Source organism: Nuphar pumila, chromosome 13 (genome assembly GCF_984573655.1).
Source record: "Nuphar pumila chromosome 13, dmNupPumi1.hap1.1, whole genome shotgun sequence".
Classification (NCBI taxonomy): Eukaryota; Viridiplantae; Streptophyta; class Magnoliopsida; order Nymphaeales; family Nymphaeaceae; genus Nuphar; species Nuphar pumila.
The window spans coordinates 4,926,607-4,944,597 of NC_143261.1; positions in this window are offsets into that span (position 1 = coordinate 4,926,607).

The window sequence follows — 17,991 nt, forward strand, 5'->3', positions numbered from 1 at the left end:
CTTAAACACAGGGTGCTTGATTGGGCTCAACTTAGGTAGTTTTTTACGTCTACCTTGAAAAGAGGATGTGTGTTTAAATCCACTTGCTATTATTTCTTTTTTACTCAACTTGACTTGATTTATAGCCTTAACGACTCGACTTTGAATAGGTCAAGTTGTATTGTTTGGGGGGTATTTCATCAAAGGTAAGAAAAGTTTGAACTGTATTTTGAAAAAATGAAAAGTTTTGGTCGATATGTTGATTAGGATCAAAAGCTCGTAAAATTTGAAAATAAAACAGGGTAGGAAGTAATAAAGGTGGAGTCAAGAGCTGAGCTGGCACGAAGGGGTTAGTCCAAAGTCCAAACAGACGGTCGGCGGCTTTCGTTCAGACCGAGGGACACGCGCGAACTTTGACTGAGGCAAGTACGAAAGTACCCCTAAGCGTGATTCTTTTGACGAGCTTGCCTCTACGTATGTTGACCTTGACCTGGTCTTTGGACCAAGCCAGGTGAAGCAAGTCAACATAGACTAAGTCCAAATCAATTGAAATCATGGAACTTGGACCGATCATGCTGTGGCCCGACTGGAGGCGGATCGAATTATGTTGTGGCACCAATCGAGTCTTGAGCCAAGTTTTTGTCGAAGTGCACCAATCGAGTCTTGAGCCAAGTTTTTGTCCGATGTTACAACCCTATAATAGTTGACTCCAGCTCGATCAAAGATCGAATCAAAGCTTGGCCTTTATATATATATATATATATATATATATTTACATGAAGAAACTGCTCCTAAAATCAAAGACCTAGCCGCGCTAGATCTGCTTGTGTTGTCTTACTTATGATCATTGTCCTAGCAGCATAAAACACTCCGTGGGCTTACCCCTTGCCCTCAAAGAGTCACGCAAGTCAAAACTGGGCCTAAAAGGCACACTTGATCGTTGTCCAAGATTCAGCAAAGTTCATGAATTCCAGTGTCTTTCTTTTTAATTTTTCATTTTGCCCCTTGCAGTGTTGTAAGTTATGTCACAAGGATACGCCCAAAGCTCAAAAGAACACAAGGTACATTATTTTTCTGCAGTTAAACAAAGATGATACATAAAAGTGGTAACAGGTTGCAAGTGTGAATCTGTTCTTCTTCCTTCTTAACGAGAAGGAACCGTTGCAGAGATCCGGGTCATTTTTGTGTGGTTTTTTTTTATCCGGTGGACATTACAAGAAAAAAATGCTAATTAGCAATAGATTTTTTTCTATTATAAATTTGTGATGAACTAGCAAGAGAAAATTCTCGGTCACTAACATTCGAAATATTTGTGAAATTAGCGATGGAAAAAATTCTATCGCGAATCAATGGCTAATTAGCGATGGATTCACGGTGAAAAAATTATGTCTCAAACTCCGTCACAACTTAGCAACAAAATTTTTTTCATCACTAAACCGTCCCTAAGTCGCGATGAATTAGCGACGGCGTTTTTTCGTCGCCAAACATTACAAAAAATTTGTTAATTAGCGAGGGAATTATTCTGTCGCTAATTAGCGACAGAAATAATGAGGGAATTTTTTCGTCTTTAATCCATCGCTACTTTTCGATTTAAACCGACCCATCTAGGGCACAAAATTTTCTCTTTCTTCCCGTACGAAATTTAAACCAACCCAAAAGTCGTTCGATTAAAGCGTCGAACGACGTGCTTCTCTTTCAGATCATTTAGCTTCCCCGAGAAGCCTCGCATGTGATGATCGAAATCTGAGGTCATCGAGGTCCGCCGGATGGGAGAACTCTCGTCGAAATAACAGGCGATCCGCAGGTGTGCTTCACATGCTAGCTCCTTTTCTATTGTGACGTTCAGTTGTATCATCATCATCATCCTCGTTGTCGTTGTTTCCTTTTTCGAAAAAGCTTGATCTCACTCTATTTCGTCTTTGTCAGATCTCTGGCATCTTTTTTATCGGAATGTAGCTTCGCTTTTGAGTGATTTTTGATCTGGTAAGTTAAGTGAATCTTGTGTTTCCTTGATTTTCTTTGCATATTTTTGTTATGGATGAGATACGGCTTTGCTTTTCTTTGCAGTGGCAGGCCGGGTCGGACAAGCGGGGAACCAGGTTGAGAGGACTACAGTGATGGGCCGGGCCGCTCGGGTCTAAGACCCTATGCAACGCCTGTGTGGTGCGGTACAAGTCTGGTCTATTGCTGCTAGAATACCGTCCGGCAGAGAGCAAAAAAATTTTATTTTTTTTTAAAATTTAGCAACGAATAATGTCCGTCGCAAAATCAAATCTATACTTATTTAGTAACTGACTCACGGCGAATTATGTTTGTCGCTAATCTGTCACAAATTAGCAACGAAAGTAGCGATAGATAAGTTCCGTCACTAATTAACGACCAAAAATTTGTGATGAATGTTATCCATCGCTAATTCATTGTTAATTCGTCGCTAAACAGTTTAGCGATGAATTAACGACGAATAAGTGGGATCCGATGTAGGCATGGGCAATAGGCCAATTAAAGTTTGAAACCCATGAGTTAAGTATAGTTTTTAGTGGGCAGGAAGGACTTCAAGGGTTCTAACAATAGGGATCCAGCCGATGTGCAGTTGATGATAGAGGAGTTTTTCCTTTGGAGTATCAAAATTTGGAGTATCAAAAAAGAACAATAAGTAGCACGAAATGCATGATATTTTGTCATATTAAATTGCAAACTTTCAACATGTAAAATGGTCTGATTTAGCATTATTGAGTTTGACCTAATTAGACCTGGCATAATCGAATTCAGAGTCGGACTTTGATGAGATCAGACAAAACGGAATCCAGACCTAACTAACTTAAAATATTATAAAATACGTATAATTGGATTAGGATTTTGTTAGATTTAGATCTTAGTTTGATTCGAATTCGTACTCGAATGCAAAACTCAATACAGAATCCGATTAATCGGATTACATCTGACTCATAACTATGTCATAATGATTCATGGACTGGAACAGGGATTCGGGTTTGACTAGAAAGTTTGAGAATTTATTTTTAACGAGACACGAGGACACAACTTTTGAATTTTTTAATCAATACAATTTCTTTTAATATTAACATTAAAAATAACTTTTATTGAAATAAAATTAAAATATAATAAAACATTATTTAAAAATATTAAAATAATAATGTACGTGTCAGTGTCAGAGTTAGTATGTCCACTCTTCACCACGCAACGTTCCTGTGACATAGTTGAGGAAGCCTTAACTCTCCTGTCACCCATTGTCTCTCGTCCCCATCACTTGGGCTGCGGTAAGGACATTGTAAGATTGGACATGTTTCGGATCGCCATGTTTTCATCTTTTTGTTTGTTTTTTTTTTAAAGCTATTCTATACTTTTTTTGAGATTTTTTAATCATATTTAAACTTTAATTTTTAAAAATTTAAAACTTTTTTTTTATATGTGAAAATTGTCATCACCGATTCATTAAAAAAACAATCATTCAAAAAGAAAATTATCAGTAGCCAAACATTCTAATAAAGACTAGCTGCACTTGACACCGTGAAATTCTGGAATTTAGCTTTGCCATGCATAATCATTAGAGGCATGAGGGGATTATAGAAAAAGTAAATACAATAAATTTGGAAAAATATATAAAAAACTGAAAATCTTCAAAAAATAAAATTCTTAGCAGTATAGCGGCCTTACCGTCTTGCATAGATTTATTGGTTTCATAATTACTACTTGAAAATTTAAGGCATTAATAGTGACGTTATTTTTTATTTACTGCTTGTCTGTTTTATAAGCATAATGTGGGTGTTACCATCTAAATAATTGTGTATTTTATAACAGCCATCAACACATATAAATACAATTTATTCTAAAAGAATATATAAATGCATTTCAAAAGAACATAACATTGTAACATATAGTATATTATATATATACTATAATCTGGCCATCATTCTCGCCTTAAATTGCTCTATGAAGGAAGTAAAGAAGCATCTATCATGAGTTTAATAAAAATAATGCCAAGAAACCGGCGTCTCATCACATGGAGGGTGTGAACTCAGGCATATACCACAGACCATAACATGATAATTACCTGCCTTGCACCATCACCAAGGTCTCCCTGCCCACCCGGGTGTACATCCAGCTTCGACCTTTGGGCAATAGATGTCACTCGAGGGTTTCGAACTTGTGATGTTTAGTCAACTTGCCTTTTGGAACCTAGAACGGATCCCATAGATTGCATATGCTTTGAGGTGTGGGTCATTTACCCAGCCTATTTTTAAAAATTAGAAATGTGTAAAAGCTAAAGAAAGTCGACAAGATGAAGCTGAAATCAAAAGCAAGGCTTTGAATAAGCCTATATTCAACCAATTGACTTTGTGGATGATCGACTCTTTTTGGTACAAGGGCAATGGTTGAGAAGTTTTCATGGATGACAACGTCTACTTCCATAACCTCAACAAATGGGTCAGATATTAATCCGGATCCGATCCGGTAGCCAAAGTTGGATCTGATTAATAATCGGATTCAGACCCATTATTGAGTTTTGCATCCTAATCAGTGGTATGATACAAACGTCGGATATTAAGTTAGTCGGATCCAGATTCCATTTTAGATTATCCCATCTGTCTCCAACTCGGGTTAGGCCCGATCCAATCAGGTCAGGCTTGGTATTGCCTAGATCTGACCCAAGTTCGACCGGTTTACATCCCTACCTCAGGTGCATCTGATCTCCGACATAGTTGAAATTCATATTAATCTAGTTAAGCAAAAAATATTCTTTTTTCTAAGATATATTTACCAACAAATTGGACCACGGTAAGATCCAAGTCTATAACAAAAATTCCCTTAACAAGTGAGGAAAACTATTATATCAATTGTCCCAGTTTAACTGAGGTCCTAATGGATTCAGCCCACCTAAAGATCCAAATAATTTGCATCCCTAGGTATGCTTTGGTAATGGAGATCATGTCAACCATGCAAAACATGAGAGCACAACCATATGTCAAAGCGATGGAGTGAATCGTAAACGAATCGTTTCATATATTCTAAGAGACACCAACCATGGTGAACAAAAACTTAAACAATAACCCAATTGAAAAGATGATGGCCTGAGATCAAAGTGAATTGAAAAGATGAGTGCCTTTCACCGGTGGGCTCCCTGAAGGCTTGGGTGTGTAGGTGAGTGACCTCTCCGCTTGTCTGGCAGGAGCAGCTAGTGCACGTCACCTTGTTTTGGGATGTTGCAAGTTCGAATCCCAATGGTATCATTGTATAACTGTTAAGGGTTTGTCTAAACTCAGCCTGTCTTTCAAAAAAAAAAAAAATAACCCAATTGAAAAATTCAATATTGATTCTGTAAATGATAAAATAAACCACTTTGACATCTTAGTATGGCAATGAATTAATAAAATCGAATTCCACGCATCCATAACAACTAGGCCAAGTAGACAATAAGGATGCTTGAAAATGACATGTTGAACATGCGTTATATTAATTTTAAAATGTAGTGCCTTTTCTAATTAATATATAGGTAGGGAGCTGTTGCATGACATTGCTATTTTAAAGTATGCATTATTCAAAATAAGTAGAGTAGGATACCACCCTTGCTCGACACTCATGATGCATAAAAAGATGACACAACCAAGTCAATGAATGCAATATATTGAAATTAAAAGACAACAACCAACTTCACCACATGACAAATTAATAAAAACCCTTCTCTTACATGTTAATTGTCTTTACACAACTTTGAATTTAATGATACTTTTTGTTATTTTTTGCATTTTCATCAAGAGAATCACCTAAAAACACACAAAAGCGAGTAGTTGAGTGTCGATCATTTGGATCTCATTCCCAATCTGAGTTAGAATAATCAATCAACTCAAGAGAATAGGAGGAGGATAACAAAAGACCTCTAGAGGTAGAGGTTTTTAAATATCTAACAATTCTCTAGAGGTGTCACATCATAAATCTTCATTTTGGTATTAATAACTTTAAGGGTATCCACATTTTTTTCGTCACTAATTCTTGTTCTGTCAATAATATTATTAACAAACTTGGTTTGAGAAAGTAAATATTCTCTAAGAGAATAAGCAACCTTAATTCCTAGAAAAAATCTAAGAATTTCATGATTAGTCATTTCAAAATATTTTTTAAGAATATATTTAATATACTTTACTCTCTATATGTCTTCACCTGTGATGATCATGTCATCAATATAAAGAAGAAGAATAACGATCCTTGCATCAGATTTTTTTAGTAAACATAATAGTATCAGTATAGCAAAATTTAAAACAAAGTTTGAGCATAACAGAGCTAAAACGATCATACCAGGCTTTGGGTGCATATTTTCAACCATAAAAAGCCTTTCTCAATTGAACCACTTTATTAGAAGAAACTTTATATCTAGGGAGTGTATTCATATAAACTTTTTTTTTAAATCTTCTTTTAAAAAATATTTTACATCCATTTAATAGATAGCCAAACCTTTAACAACAACTATGAGTGTAATATTCGTAAATTTCAGAGAATATTTAAATAAAATAAGGTAGAATTTGCATATTTTAAATTGGTCCATACTTGCAAATTTTAATTCTTTAGCGATTAATTGCTATTTATAATTATTTTATAAATAATTGACAAGTTATGGTTAATTAGCACAAAAAATTAATTAGATAATAACTTTAAATAACTACCCAAAGGTAATTAAGAATCTATTTGGTTCGATGAGGTTCAGGGTTTGGACCGTGGTGGGGACCCAAAATGGTCAACCCACACGATTTCGGTTTTGGGACCAGATCCACGTGGATCCATTTTGAAGAGTGTCCTACTTGGACCTCTCTTTGAAATATGGACTAAGTGGACCAACCCATTAAAAAATGGGTTGGGTTTGACCCACCAAAAATGAGAAGTCACCTAGGGTTTCACATATGGATCTTTTCTAAAGCCATGTTGGATGTGGGGCCCACTTCACCCAACCTTATTTTTTTCCCACTTCCCAAACCCTAATACATAAAAAGAAAATCTTTTTACACCCTTGTGTCACCTTCCAAAACCTTAGAAAGGGGGAGGGTACACGTCTATAAGTAGACCCTCTCTTCCCTTGCTTTCCACTTTCATTCTCCTTTTTGCATTTTGATGAAAAAAGGGGTTCTCAACCCCCCCCCCTCTCACTATCTTACTCTTTCACTCACCGAAGCAGGTTATATGTTCCTCCTCGAAACATGTAGGTGCATGTTCTTGGGTCTGAATGAGCGCCACATATGTAAGCATGTGGGGCTCATTTCCCCGTGTGTGCTAGCATCACTTAGCATTGGAATCTGGTGCGTTTGCAAAGACTTAAGTACCCTTTCCCGTCATTAGTGCCATAAAATGGCATTTCGAGTAAAGGACAAAAACGTCCTTCCACCAAAAAGGGTTAAATTCATCATCGTTTTCACCCTAAGAAGTAAACTCCTCTGCTTTAACAAGAGCGTCTCACAACATGTCGCCCTAAACATTCTGGATCACCCTTTGGCGATGCACCATCTGTTGTAATAGGAGCTCCGATTGATGTCACACCTTTTGTCATCGTCTATTGCCGTCAAAGCACCCTTTGTTATCGTTTGTTATCGTTGGAGCACCCTTTGTCATCGTCTGCTGCCGCCAGAGCACTCTTTGTCATCGTCGTCGTTGTCACCATCGTCTATTATCACCGGAGCACCCTTTGTCGTTGTCTGTTCGTGAAAAATAGTTGAACTATCAAAAAAATCAGCATTTTGTCTATTGTTCATCATAATACGAAGGTGCAAACGTCGAACTAAGTAGACAGAGAATAGCAATTTACAGCAGAGATAATGATGTCAAAATCAAACTGAGTAGAGTAGTGATTTACAATAGAAAACAGATAAGAGAGTAGCAATTTATAGTAAAAATCAAATCAAAGAGTAGTGATTTACAGTAGAAATTAAATTAGAGAATAGCGATTTACAGTACAAATCAGATAAGAGAGTAGCGATTTACAGTATAAATCAAATTAGAGAATAACGATTTACAGTAGAAATCAGATAAGAGAGTAGCGATTTACAGTAAAAATCAAATCAGAGAGTAGCGATTTACAGTAAAAATCATATAAGAGAGTAGCAATTTACAGTATAAATCAAATTAGAGAATAACAATTTACAGTAGAAATTAGATAAGAGAGTAGCGATTTACAGTAGAATTGAAATCAGAGAGTAACGATTTATAGTAGAAATCAGATAAGAGAATAGTGATTTACAATAGAAATTAAATCAAAGAGTAGTGATTTACAGTAAAAATCAGATCAAAGAGTAGTGATTTACAGTAGAAATCAAATTAATGAGTAGGGATTTACAATAGAAATCAGATAAAAGAGTAGAGATTTATAGTAGAAATTAAATAAAAGAATAGCGATTTACAGTACAAATCAGATAAAATAGTAGCGATTTACAGTAGAAATCAGATTAGAGAATAACGATTTACAATATAAATTAGATTTCTACTATAAATTGCTACTCTCTAATCTGATTTATATTGTAAATCACTACTTTCTGATCTTATTTTTATTTTAAATCGCTACTCTTTGATATGATTTTTACTGTAAATTGCTACTCTCTTATCTTATTTCTACTATAAATCGTTACTCTCTGATTTGATTTTTATTGTAAATCGCTACTCTCTGATCTGATTTTTACTGAAAATTGCTACTATTTGATTTGATTTCTACTGTAAATCGCTACTCTCTTATCTGATTTCTACTATAAATTGTTTTTTTCAATAGAGAGAGAATAAAAAAAAACCACGGCCACTCAAAGAGAAATCGTATTGCTCTTTTCAACAGTTACAAGAGAGAAAGAAAAAAAAGAATTTATACAAGGCAAGGGCGACAACCCTAAACCTAAACAAGTTGGGTCTGATCCATAAGAAACAGAGTCTCAAACATAAGCCCGAAAAAAAATTCGAAGGGGTGCTGCCCTCCACGACCCCTCGCCTGCTGACCACGCAACGGAACCCGCACTGGGGGAAACCTCGGACCCCCCTTTCTCTAAGGGAAAAACTATGAATCAGACTTCACAACTCATCAGGCAAGAACGAGAAGGCGGCCATGTATTGTAACACAAGCTAAAAACAAAGGTGAAACGTGCAAATCTATTTATGGGAAGCGGGAGGACATTTTCATCTAACGCATGTTTATCTTACCGAAGGACATTTCCATCAAAAGCATATCTACCTTTTCTATATGTTATTTTATTATAAAGTCATCATGGGCAACATTGGCATATGAATTATCATGGGTCCCAAGATATTCCTCTGTACACACAGGAACACGCAATTTGTGTTTCAAGGAGAACACACACCACCCTCTCTTCACTCACTCTCATGCATTTTCTCTCTTGTATTGTGTGTGGGGAGGGTGTCCATCACCCCCTCCCTCTCCTTCTCCCAACTTTGTTGTGGGTGGTAATAAGTACCACCACCATCACCAACTCCTTTTTTGGTCGGTGCCATTGCCGGGGCCATGCTCGATCCCAACCGAGTGAGCGTCCTCTTCTTTCGATCACATGTAGGCCAACGTTGAAACGACCACCAAACCCTCCATCCTTCCTGCTTTTGCTGGAAAAAATTAACGAGGCCATTGCCTGTTGCCCCTCCTACCGTTCAGACCGATGGTCGGAAAACCACCACCACCATCGCTTTTCAGCCTGTAGTGATGCCAGGAAACCGGGAAGGTGGCTAATAGTGCAGCCCTAGGCTCACTACATATGCAGCCTACACGACCCATCGCCAGACAAACAGCACCACTGTCGTCTTCTACCACCACTAGGACAGGTGGTCGGTGATCACCATCGCCACCACCGCCTTTTTCCTGCTGGAACATTGAGAAGGCCGTTGTTGAAGCCACCCTCATATGTTTCCTCTCCCTCTTGCTGCCGAATGACCACCACTGCCACATCTTACTCTTGTTTTTCTACAAACAACACCATACAACTGTGTTTGTCTAGTGCAGAACTCACTCCTTGCCTCTTCCTCTTCTTCAAACTAAGCAGGGAGGCCAGACGAGCACCCCACCTCCCTCATTGTTTTCTCGTTTCTCTTGCTCAGTTTGTATGCCGAGTGACCGGAGCGTCGAACGACCCGCCTGTTGTCTGTGTTGTGGTGCAGAACAGGCAAGCCGCTGCTGCCCACCTATTGTTCCTCTATTTGATACCAGTATGTGGTACAGTTTGCAATTGTATCACAGTTCCTAGTGCTACTGCTAACTCGTGTCCTGATGCAAAATCGCACGCGTGCCATCTTAGCTGATTTTCATCATGGTCACAGATTTTAAGGCACGAACCAGCCCTTGCTATGGGCGCAGGTTATACGTGCACCTCCGAACAAGCACTGTAGCTACAATGTGTGTTTGGGGGAGAACATGCAACACCCTGTCGGGGACTTACACAATCATTTGGAGGAAAATCCCTCTCAATATTTTGGAGATTTTCCGTTTCTTTTGTATTGTCATGCTTCACAAGTTAGAAAAAATTATATTAACTTACATAGTTGTAATGCATGCTTATTTGTGTAAAAAGTGATTCACATGAAAATTATTAAAATATATGTAGAGTGAATGTTTACAATACATATATAAATAGTGAATATGTATATTAAAAGCTTAAATTTAGGTATGCATGAAGTTGTATGATTCATATGCTTTAAGTTTTACGTAAAATTGATTATTAAAATATTCTATAATGAATACGTATGATTTTACGTATGCATGAAGTTGTATGTCTCACATGCTTCAAATTTTTACGTAAAATTGGTTATCAAAATGCACTATGATGTGAAAATGTATGATTTTGCGTATACATGAAGTTGCATGCTTTAAGTTTTATGTTATTCAAAATGCTATGAATATGCCCATTATGAGCTTGAGTTTGTGTAAGCATGAACTTACATGATTCATGATGTCGAATACGCATGCTTTAAATTGTACAGTACCTAAACTTGTATAGTAAATGTTTTTACGTATGCATGAGGTAGATTAATTTGTGATGAGAATACACATGTTATAAGCTTCAAGATATGCAAAGATGAGTATTAAATGCATATGTGAGTTGTGGAATATATAGTATAAATTAGAATCATGATATCGTAATCTCCATGTCATGTTGAATGGAATGTATCATCTTATCATAACCTTCATGTTATATTGAATAGAATGTGAATTATTATCATGCTATTATAATCTCTATGATATGTAGAAATACCATAAACAAATGAAATATAAATTATTATCATTCTATTGTAATCTTCATGTCATGTTGAAATATCACAAACACATAGAATGTAAATTATTATCATGCTATTGTAATCTCTATGTTATGTCAAAATGCCACAAACACATGAAATGCAAATTAATATCATGCTATTATAATCTCTATATGAAGCATGAATGTTATATGCTACCATGATGTATTAATATGTTGGCATGATATTACATGTATATAATGCTATAAGATGTGTGATGCATGAATGCACTTTTGAATGCATATGAATGAATGTGTGGTTCACAGAACCTTAATAGTGTCATTGGGCACTTTTGTATGTGTGGCATGTGTTTTAATGTCATTTATTGCCTTCACAAGCGAGATGCTCAATGGGTCTAGACACCCAAGCTTAATGGTTTCTATGTTGTATTGTAAGGCACAAATGACATGCATGTATAAGTGAATGAGCAAGAGGTTGAGAAGAACCCATTGGGTGTGTAAAATACACCAATATATGAATTAAACATGCACACATAAATAATGATGTTTATCGCCTTGATAAGCAAGATGCTTGATTGGTTTAGACACCCGAGCATGATGAATGAGTTATGAAAGGTCAAACAACTAAAATATGTAACTACCCTAGAGTGGTAGTAGAGTACTCATGCCAGAAAAGGCAATGTTGATAGTACCTTAGAGAGGTACTTAGGCTATTGAGCCCTGGGATGCCCAAGTATAGAAGGCATCATAAATATAATATATAAGACACTAATTTAATGAACCCAATAACTCGTTTAGTGAACAACCTATCTTAGAGAGGGTAGGTGGTACAAAACTCTATTAGACCATCTATGTTATTTGAAAGTGAGGCATCTCACTTAGTCCCCAGTCCTCGGAGTTAGATGATCAGACTACCAATGTGTCTTATATGATTGGTCCAATACTTTTATAATAAATAGCTTTCTAGAATGCATTTTAATTGTTGTATGCCTTAGCAAGGTGTATCTCTCAGTCCTAGACTACCCACTTTGGTATTCGCTTTAGTCAGCCACTTAGGTAAACTAAAATCTAGAGAATAATATACCCTCAAGGTGATCTCGGTTGTCTACAATGAATTGTTGCATGAGTACCCAATACATAATCAAGAGAAACAAAGACCTTAAACTTGAACGATTTAGTTTATGCTATATTTGGAATGAAAACATGTTCTAATAATGCAAACACTCAAGTATGAATAATTGCATGTTCTGGACAATAATGTATGTTATTAAATGCAATATGAAAGCCATATGTGAAGTTATGGACTGACTTCGATTAAAAAAATGATAACAAACTTTTATGTCAAATTTTAATATTGGAAGCATGCAATGTTTTATTGTATAACCTGGTTATATGACTTATTGCATGATTGAATGCATGATTATAGGATGAAATGGATGTTTTATAGCATGATTGAATGCAAGATTATATGATGAAATACATGTTATGTTTCTTGCTTATCTTGTAGGTTTTAGTTCCTTATAGCGATGTGATGTTATTGTACCTATCATACTAGATGAAGTCTAAACCCTTATATACAATATTTTTTGGTGAATAGTAGCTTGGATGTGATGGGCGAATGAGACGACAGTTTCTTGAATCAGTTTTCTATCTTGTTTGATGTACTGGACTAATTGTTGGGACTTCACGTACTTTACGATGTTTATGACTTATGTATAGGTGTTTGAATCCCTTTTTTAATGTTTTCAATTATTTTCTTCATGTTTTGAATGGTTTTTAAACAAATAAGTCAAATTTGTTATTTGTGTGGATTTGTACCCAAGTCCAAACAGGGTTTGGTTTTCAGTCTATTGTTGTGATTGGGTACTTGCCTATAACCTGCCCAAGGTTTGCTAACTTAGATTAATTAAATGGTCTTTTTTGTGCTACCCATTTAATTTTAAAAATAAAAGATTAATTATAAAAGAAATAATTTTATTAATTTTCTCTAAACTTTTCAAGTTAGAAATTTTGGAGTGTTACAAGTTTGGTATCAAAGCTAGATAAGATAGAAATAGTTCAAGTCTCGTCCAGCATCTGACATTGCATTGTAAGTATTTCTAGCCTAAGTGTTATTTTGTATACATCTTTTATGATATGTTATTTATGGAACTTACGTAGACATCAAGAACTTAGTACAAAAATCGAGAACCTAGAAAAAATTACTAAGTATAACACATAAAAGATCCGATCTGGAGTCTATAACTTACTTTGGGAATTCGTTTGAATAGATCCCGTGGGTGAACCACTATAACAATGTCATGGAGACATTGCCTAACTTGGCGGACGTTGCGACTCGACAAGCAGCGATAATATAGGCCATGGGCAACACATTATCGCACATGACACATGACAAGCCTACTATAGGTGATAGGGTCACTTACAAGAAGTTTATAGATATGGACCCTCCTGTATTCGCAAGAAAGACCAACCTAGTGGCTGCAGAGAACTGGGTTCGTGAGATTGAAAGGATACTTCATGTACTTGAGGTCCCAGATGACTGTAAGGTCATTTTTGGGACATTGTCTGAAAGAACATGCAAGACGATGGTGGAAAACGGTCCATGAAATAAAGTTCTAGAGCAGACAAGTCACATTAGAGCAGCTCGTTGAAGTATTTTATGCGGCCTATTTTTTGAAGCATTAGAGGAGTAGAAAGATACAAAAGTTTATGAACCTGCAACAAGATGTAATGACATTGGCGGACTATATCATGAAATTCTAAGGCTTGAAGTGTTATTGCCCCAATATCTATATGATAGAGGAATATCGGGCGATGAAATTTGGACATGGACTAAAACCAACATTGTGGTCCAAGGTCTATAAGCATGGGCCTAAAACACTAGATGAGACTATTGAGGTAGCCACTCTACTCGATAGTGATTGAGCAGAGTCCTAGAGGCCCTGGACACCCAAGTTCATGGAGCAGTCTGCATTTGAGAAGAGTTTCACCAAGAAGCATTCTTACATGAAGAAGTTCACTCCTACCAAGAGGCCGAAACCACAAGCAGTAGCTCAACCCCCATAGTAGTGACAAACTCAGATATATCAGATGTGCAGCCATGACCACATGGGACATCCATGTCCCCATGCGAATGAAGGCTGCTTGTATTGTGGTAAGATAGGCCACTATATCAAGCAATGCCACAAGAAGAAAGCCGAAGACAAAAAAAGGGCATTGAAGGACCTCAGCACCACCACCAGCCACAACACTAATAGCAGCAAAAGCCAATCAGACAAAAGATGGTGGTGGGGCATGTTTATGCCACCACAATTGAGAAGCTAACAAAGAGTGATTTGGTGCAAGGTACCGTGTTAGTCGCTGGTCAAGCAACTCTTGTTTTATTTGATTGTGATGCAACTCATTCATTCATATCTATAGATTTTGTTAAAAATTTGAGTGTGCACATTAAGTCACTAAAATATGCTCCAGAAGTGTATGACCCAATAAAGAATAATTCTTTATGTGTGGCATATGTATCGAACATAGATGTAGTGTTAGAGGGGCAGAGTCTACTCATTGATACGATCTTACTCGATATAACATGTGATGTCAAATTAGGCATGAATTGGTTAACCAAGCATTACTCTTAGGTCTATGCCGGTAAGAAAATATCATATTGTCTCAACCAGGGGTTCCCAAGGTGGAATTCAGACTTTCGAGACTCGTTTTGATAGACTAGGTTATCTCTACATTGAATGCTTATAAGTACATAAAGAAATGATGCATTGCTTTCCTAGTCAGTGTTATCCTGGTGGAGCCAAAGATTATGCTAATTGAAGATTTGGATATCATATATGATTTTTCAAATTGTGACATAAAATTTTGTATTGAGTTATTGCCTGAAACTGTACTAATTTCTAAGGCACCATATCGCATGGCACTGACAGAACTCGAGGAGCTAAAAAAATAATTGAAGGAACTGATAGAGCGACGATTCATTAGATCGAGTGTATCATTATGGGGATCACCATACTATTCATGAAAAAGAATGATAGATTGATGAGATTATGCATCAATTACAGAATGCTTAACCAAGCTACCATAAAAAATAAGTATTTACTACCTCGTATCGAGAACCTATTTAATTAATTATAAAGAGCGAAGGTCAACCTTAGGTCTAGATATCATCAACTCCGAATTAAGGATAATGGTATTTCGAAGACAACTTTCTGAACAAGATATGGGCATTATGAGTTCATAGTGATGCCTTTTTGACTCACTAATGCATTAATTACTTTTATGAACATGATGAATCAGGTATTTCAGCCATATTTGGATACTTTTGTGATCATCTTTATTGATGATATTTTGATACATTTCAAAAGCATGAAACAACATCATGACTATTTGAGGATTATTTTGGAAACACTAAAAGAACATAAGTTATTCACTAAGTTCTCAAAGTATGAGTTTTGGCTTAAAGAGGTCATGTTTCTGGAACATGTGATCTCAAAGGATGGAGTGTTCGTAGATCCTGCCAAGGTGGATGTTGTGCTAAACTAGGAGCAACCAAAAAATGTTAGTAACATCATAAGCTTCCTTGGCTTAGCAGGTTACTACCGAAGATTTATCCATAAATTTTTTTTAAACGCTTTGCCTATGACTAAACTCTTAAGAAAAAGAGTTAAGTTTGAGTGGAATAACAAGTGTGAAGAAAGCTTATAGATTTTAAAGTAGAATCTCACAACCAGAGATCAAGGTGGTTTTGTGGTGTATACCAATGCCTCAGGTACAAGCTTAGGTTGTCTACTAATGCAGAATAGAAAGTTATCACCTATACATCGCGACAATTAAAGATTCGTAAGCATAATTATCTAACACATGACTTGTAATTGACAGTGATAGTGTTCGCATTGAAGATATAGAGGCACTACTTATATGAGAAACAATTTGAAGTGTTTACGTATCATAAGAGCCTTAAATACCAGTTCTTGCAAAAAGAGTTGACTATGAGGCAATGATGTTGGTTAGAATTCATCAAAGACTGTGAGCTTACCATTTTCTACCATCTAGGAATGGCAAATATCTTCGCAGACACCCTTTAGTCGCAAATCTGGTAGTGCTTTGGTCAGTCTTGTAGGAAAAGGATGGAAGCTTGTAGAGGACTTTATTGAATGAAAACCCTTTGCAGACAAGCTAGGTACTATTAAGTTGGCCAATTTGACCGTGCAACCTGAGATCTTTACAAGGATTATAGCTAGACAAAAAGAGGATCCCTAATATGATAAGATGAAAGCAATGACTCATAAAGAAAATACCTATTTTAGATGTAAAGAGGACAAAAGTATTTGAATAAAAGACCGAATTTGGCTGTCAAATAACCCTAAGTTAAGGAAAAAATACTCAATAAAGCTCATAAAATTAAGTACACCATTCACATTAGGAGCACAAAAATGTTCAAAGACCTACAACGAAGATATTCGTGGAACGGTACGAAGCAAGAATTGACAACCTATATCTCAAAATTCTTAACATGTCAACAAATCAAGATTGAACATAAAAGATCCTACAAAAATTCTGCAGTGGAAATGGGAAGACATTATCATAGATTTTATGGTAAATTAAGCTAAGATGTGTTGGCATTACGATGCAATTTAAGTGATTGTCGACAACCTCACCAAATCTACACACTTTCTGCCAATTTGTATCAATCACTCCCTTTAAGCTCAAAGAGCTCTATACTCTGCCATCATGAATAATTATTTTCCCCCAATACAGCATGCAATGAAACAAACAGCTATAAGGTTAAAGGTCATCTCCTTATTTAGTAAAGAGATACTTGAAAGTTCATTTTGAAGGTTAAATTTATGTCAGAAAAAACTTCCAAGAATTCTAGCATACATCCAAACAATAACTTTAGATCCATATCAACAAAAAAGGTACCTGGTTTTCCAAGATACAAATTGTACTGATGAAAGGGAAAAATACTTATACAATTCTTTGCAAATTTAGTTGCACTCCATACTTTTCTGATAGTTGCTGATTTTATAAAATTCATCAGCTTCAGGGTCATGTCATGTATCTTTCCAGCAGCAAGGTAACCAACCATGAACCTTAGACACTACCATTAATTTAAATCTCATTTCTCATTACTCAAACATGATCGTGTTGTAGCTCCAGAACCACTTTGCTGAGCACAAGCAACCCAATCAGATGTACAGTTTCTGGCACAGGTTGGTATGCATGTTCTCCCTTAGTTTGCCGTTAGTAATGTCATTATTAAGCACATGCACATCTAACATCTGCTCTTCTCACACCAGGACCGATAAATATGCTGTTTGAGTTCCATGCAGTATAAAAGATGTCATAATTACTTAAATAAGAAAAAACAATCACTATAACTTTCAAGTTGGTCGGTTAGAACCCCTCTCTTAACTATCTTCCCAAGATCAAGTTGCTTATTACAGTCATCGGTGATAGCTTCAAGGAAAGAGATGCAAATTTATTCTGGCCTGTTGTGATACAGAGTGGTGGCACGTACAAGGTATCATAATTTAATATAGAGAGAGCCTACTTACTGCAGTGGATGAAAAACATGGACATTTTTATAGTGCCAAGACATGTCCACCAAAGGAACTGTAGAATATGTAGATTGTGGATGGAAGCTTCAGAGTTTGAGCTCCCGAACAAGTCTATCGATTGCAGCTAACATGAATGTAGGCCATCAGGTAAATGGAGTAATATAAGGCAAATTAACAAACATGTACACAGTTCAATTGCAACAAAGTGAAACAAAATC